Source organism: Dermacentor silvarum, chromosome 4 (genome assembly GCF_013339745.2).
Source record: "Dermacentor silvarum isolate Dsil-2018 chromosome 4, BIME_Dsil_1.4, whole genome shotgun sequence".
Lineage (NCBI taxonomy): Eukaryota > Metazoa > Arthropoda > Arachnida > Ixodida > Ixodidae > Dermacentor > Dermacentor silvarum.
Window position 1 is genome coordinate 123,538,163 of NC_051157.2, and position 11,703 is coordinate 123,549,865.

Sequence of the window (11,703 nt, forward strand, 5' to 3'; positions counted from 1 at the left end):
GTTGAAGCCGGTTCTTATTACCGAATTGTATATTATGAACCTGAAAACGCAATTTTTCATTTGAATACCCCGGTTACATGCTGGAGGCAGCAACTCGATGAAAATGGTGAAAGTAACTGTCTCCTTATGATTAGTCTCATGAAAACCGTTTTTATTGGCCGAAAGACACAAATAAAGTTCTAACATAGCGTGGAACGTTGGCTTATTGATGCTGCATCCTGTATTTTTGACAACTCGCAGTAATCGAGAGGTACTTGATGGTTGCCTTTTGTCGTCTGTGACGGCACAACTGCCTCGACCGAACTGGTAGGAATTTTCACCAAAGCTTACCGCAGTAATGGGAATAAACCCCTTTCCCATTGTTCCACAGGCTTCAGACTTTATGTCGGAGTTGGATATTTTACTTAATTGTAGCCGAGCTAATCCTGAAACAAAAATTCAACGCACCAAATTGGGTACTATGGGACCGAGGAGTCTATGTTAGAAACAGACGTATCCCATACGGAAAAGTGGCAGTAACTCGCCAAGCAAGTCATTACCGTTAAAGCTTGCTCATCCTCCGCCGACATTTCTAAATCCTCTTTTCACCATGATAGACTAGACCCACAAACGGTAGATGCTATTGCGCGATTCGTATTGCACAGTACAAGAAAATTCTTACGTCCTGATTTGTTTAACCGCACTCACTCACCTGGTAGTGCATTCTGAATGTTTACTACGTTCTGCGAACTGTAGCCCGCCGATGAAAGCAGAGTAGCCTTCGCGTACCTGGAAATGGCATGAAAGTTTAAGAATCAATGAAAAAAATGTGGTTGATCCCTCTTATATAGGAATCGGTATAGAACACGAAAGTGAAACGTGTCTTCACAGAAGTAGTGTAATGTTTATTGCACATTGATATATAATGTCTATTGGTGTTTTGTGGCTAAAGCGCCCTTAGGCGTTGATGCACCCACGCTGACGCCTGGTGGCACGTCTCCTCCATCACGACTACCAACGTCGATGACCATGAGCAACCGTCGTGCATATGGAAGCTGCACTACGCTGCACACGCTAGCACAACGCGAAAGACAAAGCACGTAACTGACACACTAATACAACGCGCAAGACAAAGCACGTAACTGAATCGTCACCGAGTCAAATCAGCGCGTACAGCGCGTAGTAATTGCAGCCTCCGCGATCAACTTCAGAAACATTTTCAGAGCTAATTGCGGAGGCCACGCTCCGCTGTGCTGAGTACGGTGAACGCCACCTAGGTGGCGTTGGTAGTGCTTCTTGATGCCAGCGTCCCTTCGAATGCTGGCATCGAGGCGTCGTAGTGCTGAGACCACCGAAGCGTTCACTGTCGGTGCGCGTTAGTGTCATAATGCAGTACTTCTCTTTTATTGCGATAGCAATTATATGGACACTCAAAAGCAGATTTCTGCCGTCGGCGTCGCCGTCGCCGTCGCCGTCGCCGTGAGGTTCCGTATGACGTCATTTGGAGAAGAAATCGTCGCCGCGCGCCGAACGCTGTATGTGCGAGTGAAAGGGCGCGAGGGGCGCGTCTTTCACGGGGAGTGAACGCACGGCGGAGAACAAACGCGCGTTCTGCGCCGTGCTCGCTTAAGGGCTGCAGAAGTAGGCGTCTCTTTTCTCCTTTACAATCACCATAAATGTAGAGCAAACGCACATTCTTCCGACGCGCGAGAAGCCGTGGGGGAGGGGGAGGGAGGGGAGGCGACGTTTAGCTGCGGCACCAAGTGCCTATTTATATCACAGGCTCCGGCAACAGTCACCAACGCCGCACGCATTTTGAGCGAACGCAGGCAAAACGCCGATGGCGTCGGCAACAGTTCTGCGTGTTACCCATGCTGCTGCATGTCCAAGTTTATACAGCTGATAAAGCTAATATTATTACTCCGTATAGCTCTCTACAAGTTTGCTATCGCAATTGATGCTTCGCCTTTCAGGTGAAACTGCGAGCACTTTTTCTGCTCGTAGGCGGCGGCACCGCCCCGAGCAAGAGCGCGGGTACACGGAGGAGTGTTAGATATATAAGGCGCGTCTGTGTAGCTCTCTGCAAATGCGTTTGTGGCGCAACGCGTTAAACGCTCGGCGATCTATCGTCGCGGACCGAGAGTTCGTGGGTTCGATTTCCAAATTTTGCATGTTTGTGGAACTTTTTCTTCTGGTTTCTTTCTTTGTATTATGTTCTATGACGTATTTCCGTGACGGAAATACGTCAGTGAAGTCTTGGTGGACCCCGGCATAAAACACTTTCGTGTTAAAATGTGGTTGATCCCTCTTATATAGGAATCGGTATAGAACACGAAAGTGAAACGTGTCTTCACAGAAGTAGTGTAATGTTTATTGCACATTGATATATAAAGTCTATTGGTGTTTTGTGGCTAAAGCGCCCTTAGCCGTTGATGCACCCACGCTGACGCCTGGTGGCACGTCTCCTCCATCACGACTACCAACGTCGATGACCATGAGCAACCGTCGTGCATATGGAAGCTGCACTACGCTGCACACGCTAGCACAACGCGAAAGACGAAGCACGTAACTGACACACTAATACAACGCGCAAGACAAAGCACGTAACTGAATCGTCACCGAGTCAAATCAGCGCGTACAGCGCGTCGTAATTGCAGCCTCCGCGATCAACTTCAGAAACATTTTCAGAGCTAATTGCGGAGGCCACGCTCCGCTGTGCTGAGTACGGTGAACGCCACCTAGGTGGCGTTGGTAGTGCTTCTTGATGCCAGCGTCCCTTCGAATGCTGGCATCGAGGCGTCGTAGTGCTGAGACCACCGAAGCGTTCACTGTCGGTGCGCGTTAGTGTCATAATGCAGTACTTCTCTTTTCTGCTCGTAGGCGGCGGCACCGCCCCGAGCAAGAGCGCGGGTACACGGAGGAGTGTTAGATATATAAGGCGCGTCTGTGTAGCTCTCTGCAAATGCGTTTGTGGCGCAATGGGTTAAACGCTCGGCGATCTATCGTCGCGGACCGAGAGGTCGTGGGTTCGATTTCCAAATTTTGCATGTTTGTGGAACTTTTTCTTCTGGTTTCTTTCTTTGTATTATGTTCGTGTACATTGTAAGAACGTCATATCCGTGACGGAAATACGTCAGTGAAGTCTTGGTGGACCCCGGCATAAAACACTTTCGTGTTAAAAAGAGAGAAAAGAAAGAAGGCGGTCCTAAATATCAAAGGATGCTGACGGCGAAAGAGAAAATGCAAGTCTCTGGACAAGTACCCTATTGAAACAATAAACTGCTTTTTTTTCTGCTGAGGTGATTGATCATGAGAATAGTGCTTTTCTTCCCGTGTAGGTACCCAATGAAAATTCAAAGTGATACCGAAGTTGTTTTAAGCTACTCACAGTGCGGGAAGCCGCTGTATCGGGTAGCTAATATGAACATTGTCAAATTCCGTCATATGGTAAAATTTGGCATCTTTTGATTCGCCACTATGATTGGCTCACAGGACTGCTATGGCCCCTCTCATATGGTCGAAATGTCCAGATGGCAAAATTTCACATCGGGCAACGTGAGAGCGCCATGAATAGCATCCCTGGACCCCCTTTAGTGGTTCATGGCTCACAGCCCTCAGTGAGAACTGGGTGTAGGAAGGACGTTTGGCATACGCCTAAGCCGCTCCGCTTATGATGACGTCGAGGGTGAGGGTCGGTGACGAAACACCAATGGAGACAAGCAGGCTTAGCGGGAGGCTTGATTTCGCGTAAGCGCCGCTGTAGCCGTCATGTAGTAACTCTTCAAGCTCATGCATCCACAGTTGTATCACGAACACGCTTGAGAACTATCATTGAGGCTGAAGACGGGGATGTCATGGCAAGAAATGGGGGCCATATTTATTATCGAAGCAGTCCTGTGGCCCTGCCGTACCACCGGTCCAGGCCGCTGGCTGAATCGCCTTCTGAGCTCGAGGCTCTGTGGTACATGTTTAAATAAAGGTCACTCGAGGGATATGGTCTCTTGCTACATTGCTCGACTGCTACGCGCATTACTGACGAAAGTCATCGTGAGATGACTTTTGCCGTAATTTTGCGTTGACTAACCACACGTTGTTGATGTGGCTGGGGGGACACGCCAACCAAACCAATGAAATCATCAAGGAGTTTTGCTTTGACCCAGCACTGATAGCCCTGTTCGCCATAACTGTTCCATAAAAAATTTTGGAGAGCGCTTAAGCTTCGGTTTCAAGAGTGGACCGCGATAGCTCTCAAGGCTCCCTGACTGCTCCTTACGCTTCCCGACAACTCCAGCTTATGCAACCTTAATGGTTACCGGGAAACGCTGCCTCCGAACGCTGTACGAAGGTGAGATTTCTGGTAGAAAAGCGGTCTCTTGCGTGGGTCGATCCCGGCGAATGTGCACAACCGCACCAAAAACAAACAGATTACATTATTTGCAGGTTTCCGTTTTTGTTTCGCACTTTTAATATTTCAGTCTGAGAAGATTTAACATAAAAGGCATGCGCTGTAGGTGTGTTGTTTCATGACATTTGCGTGGGGGTTGCTATTCTCAAAATTCCGAGGAATAGCTTTGTCAAGAATGTAAGACAAGGTATGAGCAACATTAATGGTATAATGGTCTGGCAATGTAACCCGCATATGCCGCACGTCATGTAGCAAGGCGTGGCATATACATGTACCTAAATATATTTCGGAGGGCCTGCGTGGTTGGGGATTATTTTCTGGGCCGCGGACGCCGGTGCCGACACCGACGCCAATGCCGGATTTTCTGCGACACAGGGCCCTTAACGCTGTCGTGTTAATAGCTTATATGTTACGTTAAATTTTATCAGTTGAATTTCCGAGTTAGTAAAACTGCGCAACTACGTTGTCCGTATATAGTAGTATACAGACTGTAAATTGGAAAACCAGGTTGCGTGCCCACGCTGAAGAAATATTCAGCTTTTTTCTCCTATACCGCGGCCCGCAAAACATGCACGGCAACTGTGAGCCAGCGTGGATGGCTGTTCTTTGCGTCAACGAACAGCGATGAAAGATGGATTGCAGAAAAATTGTATTGTGGAACAGATTGAAGCAATACACAATTACTACGTGGTACAGACACGTTGTAATGGATCGTAAAAAGTCATCATGTCATCAGTCGTTCTCACGCATGCAGACGTGTGATGTGCGTCGAGGAAAGGACACAGCGCAATATATATATATATATATATATATATATATATATATATATATATTATGAAAGAAATGCTCACACGTTTAACAACAACAAAATACTATTATTTTACTGACGTTTCGGCCGGTGGTCCGGCCTTCATCGGAAGGCGGTCCTAAATGAAGGCCGAACCCGATGAAGGAAGAACCCGATGAAATGAAGAACTCCGATGAAGGCCGGACCACCGGCCGGAACGTCAGTAAAATAATAGTATTTTTGTTGTTGTTAAACGTGTGAGCATTTCTTTCATAATATTTTCACCGGGTTCAGCACAAACTCCTAATTGACTATATATATATATATATGTATGTGTGTGTGTGTGTGTGTGTGTGTGTGTGTGTGTGTGTGTGTGTGTGTGTGTGTGTGTGTGTGTGTGTGTGTGTGTGTGCAGTACATTTCGGATACTCGGCACAGTTTCAGCGTACTTTTATTAAAAGTAGCGGTCTGGTTGGCAGTATAAACCAAATCTAGAATTTAGAAAGTTAGCACGCCTTTGTTCGCAATTTCTGACTCTCTATAGCCCGGATGGCCCATGCACCAAAACAGAAGATAGGCACTGTCTGGGCTGACATTCAATAACCTTTCTTACGGGAATATTTCTCGCTAATCTAGGTAGCCGATCAACTCTAGAAACGGCTGAATACAAAACAAATTACCAAACTCTTTATTATTATTATTATTATTATTATTATTATTATTATTATTATTATTATTATTATTATTATTATTATTATTATTATTATTATTATTATTATTATTATTATTATTATTATTATTATTATTATTATTATTATTATTATTATTATTATTATTATTATTATTATTATCCTATCCAAGCAACGGGTCATATGAGGGTGAGCTGTCGCATGAGGGTCAAGCTGACGTTGGGCTGTCAGGATTGGTTCCTGGCCGTGGGATCGAACCACGCCTTCTGATGGGGCGCAATGCAAGAACGCTCGCGTGACGTACACTGAGCGCCCATTGTGGAACATAATGTTGTCAAAATTAAGGCTGAGCCCTCCACTACGGCGTTCCTTACAATCGCAGTGCAGTATCAGGACGCAAAACCCTGTAATCTAATTTGAACGTCAAGCGGAACGTCCTACTTTACGCTACGTACAGGAGGCAGCAAGCGTGCACCCACAGCTCTTTCAGTTTAAAACACGGTGCAATAAAATTTGTTTTACTTTTCTGCTCTACTTGGTTTCACTGTTATAAATATAATGGTGAAAATTATGATTTCCTACCTACCATCTCTTCTTGTCGCCGCAAGCCACCTCCAAAATGGTGGAATCGTTCACGTAAATGCCTACTTCTGTAACCTTTACGCACTTCGCTCTGAGTCCGTAGTATGGATCCACTTCATAGTTTCTGTACATTAAGTACCAGCTTTCTCTCCATCCAAAGCACTGAAAAAGAAAGAATAAACTTTCTTGAACGCAGAACAGCTACCTTAACCTTAACTCCAAAACAAATATATCTCCCGCTCAGAATTCTCCCCATACCTCGTGATATTGATACGGAAGAGCTGCCTCAGTGTTGCTGCACTGAAGAGGAGAAAGACGACGTGTTCCCGATTGGTATAGGGTCGCCATTTTGGCCACCGTTAGCCAACGTGCTAATAAATTGTAAATAGGCTTGTACATCAGCTACACGTAACAATGTGAACCCCACCTAACACACTGAGAGACGGATTGAACGGGTCAATGACCTGCACACCCGCTTTCGAACTAATAAGAAAACAGCGTACTGCGTACATTGACGCGAACAAGGTCTAGGGACGCCAGCGTTTTTCGGTCGCGGTGGCCAACTATGCAGGGCAAACCATATCGGGAGGCTCAAGTAAGTTCACTAACCCGGAGGAGGCGGAGGTGGCGGCCATCGCCTGCACTGTTGCCAATACTCCCAATACGTACATTATCAGCGATTTTAAATGCGCTCTTCGTAATTAAACTAAAGGACGCATCTCCCCAATAGCTAATCAGATTCTGAACCAACAATCTAACCATCACACTATCCGCATCCTATGGGCCACAGCCCACTACTTACACCCCGGCAATAAGGCCGCCCACCAAGAGGCTCAAGCATTCGTTTTCCGAGCCTACGGCCCCACATAGGCCGGAAAGGAGAATGAGGAGATAGAGGCACATGGGTGGTCGACACGTGACCGTATGATCAAGTATCAACGAATTACACAAAGTTAAATTAAAATTAAATTATGGGGTTTCACGTGCCAAAACCACTATCTGATTATGAGGCACGCCGTAGTGGGGGACTCCGGAAATTTGGACCACCTGGGGTTCTTTAACGTGCACCTAAATCTAAGTACACGGGTGTTTTCGCATTTCGCCCCCATCGAAATGCGGCCGCCGTGGCCGGGATTCGATGCCGCGACCTTGTGCTCAGCAGCACAACACCATAGCCACTGAGCAACCACGGCGGGTTTACACAAAGTTATAAACTATCTACACTTTACTACCCCCCGGTGCACAAATCGCTAACCAAACGGCAGTATAGCTCATCTGGAGGCAGCTCCAGGCGGGATCCTTCCCAACACCAATGATATACTACGAGAATTACACTGATCCCACCAAATTTACTCATCAGTGCAAGCTGTGCCGAGCTCCCCGGGCCGACCTCTTTCAGATATTGTGGGGCTCTCTAAGTATACCTGTCCTTAGTAGTCCACAGGGCTTGCAAATTAGCACGACGCAGCAGTGGAAAGCCACACTGCTCAGCTCCGAACCGGACGAGAAGGTCTGGGTCGCGGGGCGGGTAAATGCAGCCGCCAGGGAGAAGAGACTCCGGGCCGACTAAGCGCCGTCGCCTCCCCTCAACTGAAGAAACCACCAGCCATTGATTCCAAGTAAAAAATTCCAGAGCTCTTCCACCCAGTGAAGAGGGAACTCCAGCGAGGCTGGCGCTAGCGCTTTCACGTCGTTTTCGCGCCCATTCGCGCTTTTGTGCGCCGTTGGTGTTTCTTCAATTCCCCATCTTCTTCCTCCGATTGAACGGCACGCGTACGTCCCATAGCGAGTCCAAAGGGCGGCTGCTGATAACAGAGCTAGCGCGATCTCTACGTCATGGGATAAAGGGGCACAACGATTGCTGGGAAGTGCCGCCGCCGACTATCGCGACACCTTTAATAGAGGCACCGTCGGTGGCTAGCGGTATCACAATGAACCATCCACCATCCGTTTTGACACCTGTGCTAAGGCACTTCATACATAAACTAATATCTATCCACCGTCGTCCGTGCATATATATATATATATATATATATATATATATATATCCACCACCAGTAGTCCACAGGGGTACGTCCCATTGCACTTGGACCCTTTCTGCGCTATCACCTGGATCGGCCGACAAGAATGTTGCCTACTGCCGGTGTACACGGACGCCATCTCCTAGAACTTAGCCCTTAACAGGTTCGCTGTAAAGGGCTGTCCATCCATCCATCCTTCCACACGTATCACACATCACTTTTATTGTTGCGCCATCCCACGCTTCGCATCCGCCCAATTTGACGTCTGCATTCCCGCATATAGTTTGTGACACTGTAGTGCATGGAAATAAAGATAGCATGAGGTTGTACGTACTCCGTTGCACAGGATGAAAACAAATAAAATTGTACGCATCACGTTTCTTTGTATAAGATTTGATTAATTGCTACACTGAAGATTCACTTCACTTATATTCCAACATATGCGTACGATCGGTGTAATTTTGTTTCCAAAGATAAACCTCTTTAATGCCATTTCCAGTCTAACTTGTTGGCGACCAGTTGTATATAAATCTTCATCTGCGATGAAGCATCTCATGGAAAAGACTAAAGTCGGCCAGAAGAAAACAATTTCGTCAACGCCTACTTGGCATTCCAAAGAACGTGCAAGTTTTTCCACAAACACTGGTTCATAATCGCCTGGGGTGTCGAGAGTTTGCATGCGTAGGATTCAGTAAGGACAGTAAGATAGCCTAGGATAACATGCGCAGAGATGGGAAAGAACGACGTCATTCTTTTTTAAAGAGAAGCTTTATGGCTAGACGAAACGAAAAAGAAAATAAAAATCACCGCCCGAGCACTCCGTACAGATGGTTAAGCAACGAAGCTGAAACGTGCGGTCCCGGTGTTTATCCCTGGGTGAATCCCGATGGTTCATTAAAGTATTTCTCAGTTATTGGTGATCGGGATCGAATCCCGGCCACGGCGGCCGCATTTCGATGGGGGCGAAATGCGAAAACACCCGTGTACTTAGATTTAGGTGCACGTTAAAGAACCCCAGGTGGTCCAAATTTCCGGAGTCCCCCACTACGGCGTGCCTCATAATCAGAACTGGTTTTGGCACGTAAAACCCCATAATTGATTGAATTGAGTTATTGGTGACGCCTTTGTGTTTCTTAATGAGGTTAAACACACATTCGGCTGCGACGGAGAGAACTACGTCACGGACGGTATGCCCCCAGTTCGCAGTTGCCGCTTGCGATCGATGCCTCGAGTTTGATCGGCGGCGTGGTTAGCAGCATTCGCCCACCATTGCAGCTTGCGATTGTTCGAAATTAAATTGCTTCAAAATTAAATCTATCCGTTACGTAAGACAATGAATGGCTCATACCTCGTTAAGCAATGTCTTAAGCAATGGCAATGGTAAACGCGGCCTCCCCAATACGACGACAGAAGAGAAGTGAAATTCTACGCTGGAATAAAGAGAGCCTGCGAGGCCGAACAAGTGGCCATTGCCCTTGCCCTAGCCCTCCCTCAGCGCGACACAATATTTACTGACTCCAAACCCGCTGCACTGGCATACCGCCGCGGTACACTATGCCAGGTGGCCTTACGCATTCTAGCATCCGCTCAAATAAACGAAGACAAGCATATCCACTGGTTCCCGGGGCATGAAAGCCTCAACGTTCAACCAGGGGTCCCCAACGGTAATGAGCTAGCCCATAACCTAGCGCGAGATCTTACGCGCCACGCGGGGACGCGGGCCGGCTCACCGACCGGGAGCCCCAACACGCACCCGGAGCCACTCCTCTCCTATCACGAGATTTGCTCGGCCTATAAGTTATCGAGAAAGGAATTCCCCTCCCTAACCCCACAACTAAATAAAGCACAACAATTAACGCTTAGACTGCTGCAAACGCACAGTTACCCAAACCCCTATATATGCAGCAAATACCTCCCAGATATAAGGCCAGAATGCCCTAAATGCAAAAATCCAAAGTGCGACTTAGATCACATGCTGTGGCAGTGTCCCGCGCTAAACGCTTGCTTCGGGTCTCCTGCCACCGAGGACGACTGGATCAACCACCTCAGGAGCCCCCGACAGGGCCCTGCAACACCAGGCCGTTCCAGAAGGCCCAACAGGTGGCTGGCGAGCTCGGACTCCCAGTCCCCACATGGGCGGAGCCACCGGGCCGGCCCCCGTAAGGGGTGCCCAGGCCCCTTCAGGACATTTAATAAAGTTAATTCTCTCTCTCTCTACGCTGGAATGATGAGCGGCAACAGAGCCAGCTGTGGAAGAAGACGACGACAATGAACGCGGAAGCAGTGGCAAGAGCGCGTGCCGAGCACGAGCACGAGCCAACGAGCCAGCTCCAGAAGACGACGACGCTCGAGTCAATACTGACGATTATATTTTTCTGTGGACAGCCGACTAACAGACGCTTTTTCGTTTCGCCTAGCCATATAAAGCTTCGTTTTAAAAACGTCTGTCCGTCGCCTGTCCACAGCAAAACTATTATCATCATCATTGGCTCGAGCGTCGTCTTCTTTCGCAGCTGGCTCGTTGGCTCGTGCTCGTGCTCGGGGCGCGCTCTTGCCACTGCTCTCGCGATCGTCGTCGTCGTCGTCTTCTTCCGCAACTGGCTGCGTTGCCGCTCATCATTGCAGTATAATTTCAGTGTACAATTTCGCTTTTCTTAGGTCGTCCTAATGGGGCGGCCGCCTTCACGGGGCTTTGAGCCATTGCTTAAGTGGGTATGAGCCATTCAATGTCTTACGTAACGAACAGATATAATTTTGAAGCAATTTAATTTCGAACGCGGCAATGGCGGGCGAATGCTGCTAACCACGCCACCGAGCAAACTCCAGACATCGAACGCAAGCGACAGCAGCGAACTACGGGCATAGAGTCAGCGACGTCGTTCTCTCCATCGCAGCCGAACGTGTGTGTAGCCTCATTAAGAAACACAAAGACGTAACCAATAATTGAGAAATACTGTAATGAACCGTCGGGATTAATCCAGTGATAAACACCGGGGCAGCGCGTTTCAGCTTCGCTGGTTAACCATCTGTACGGATGCTTCTGCGGTTCATTTTTTTTTAAGTCTTGCTTGTCGGCACTGTGCGAACCTATAGGCTGTCACAAAAGCTGACATTTCAGCTAGCTCGCTCAAAATATTTTTCAGTGTTCTCGTATGAAAAAAAATCCACCAACGCATTCAGTTTGATCCTGTGTGAACCCCGCTAGTTCTTGTCCTCGCCACAGTTATTACGCTGACGCAG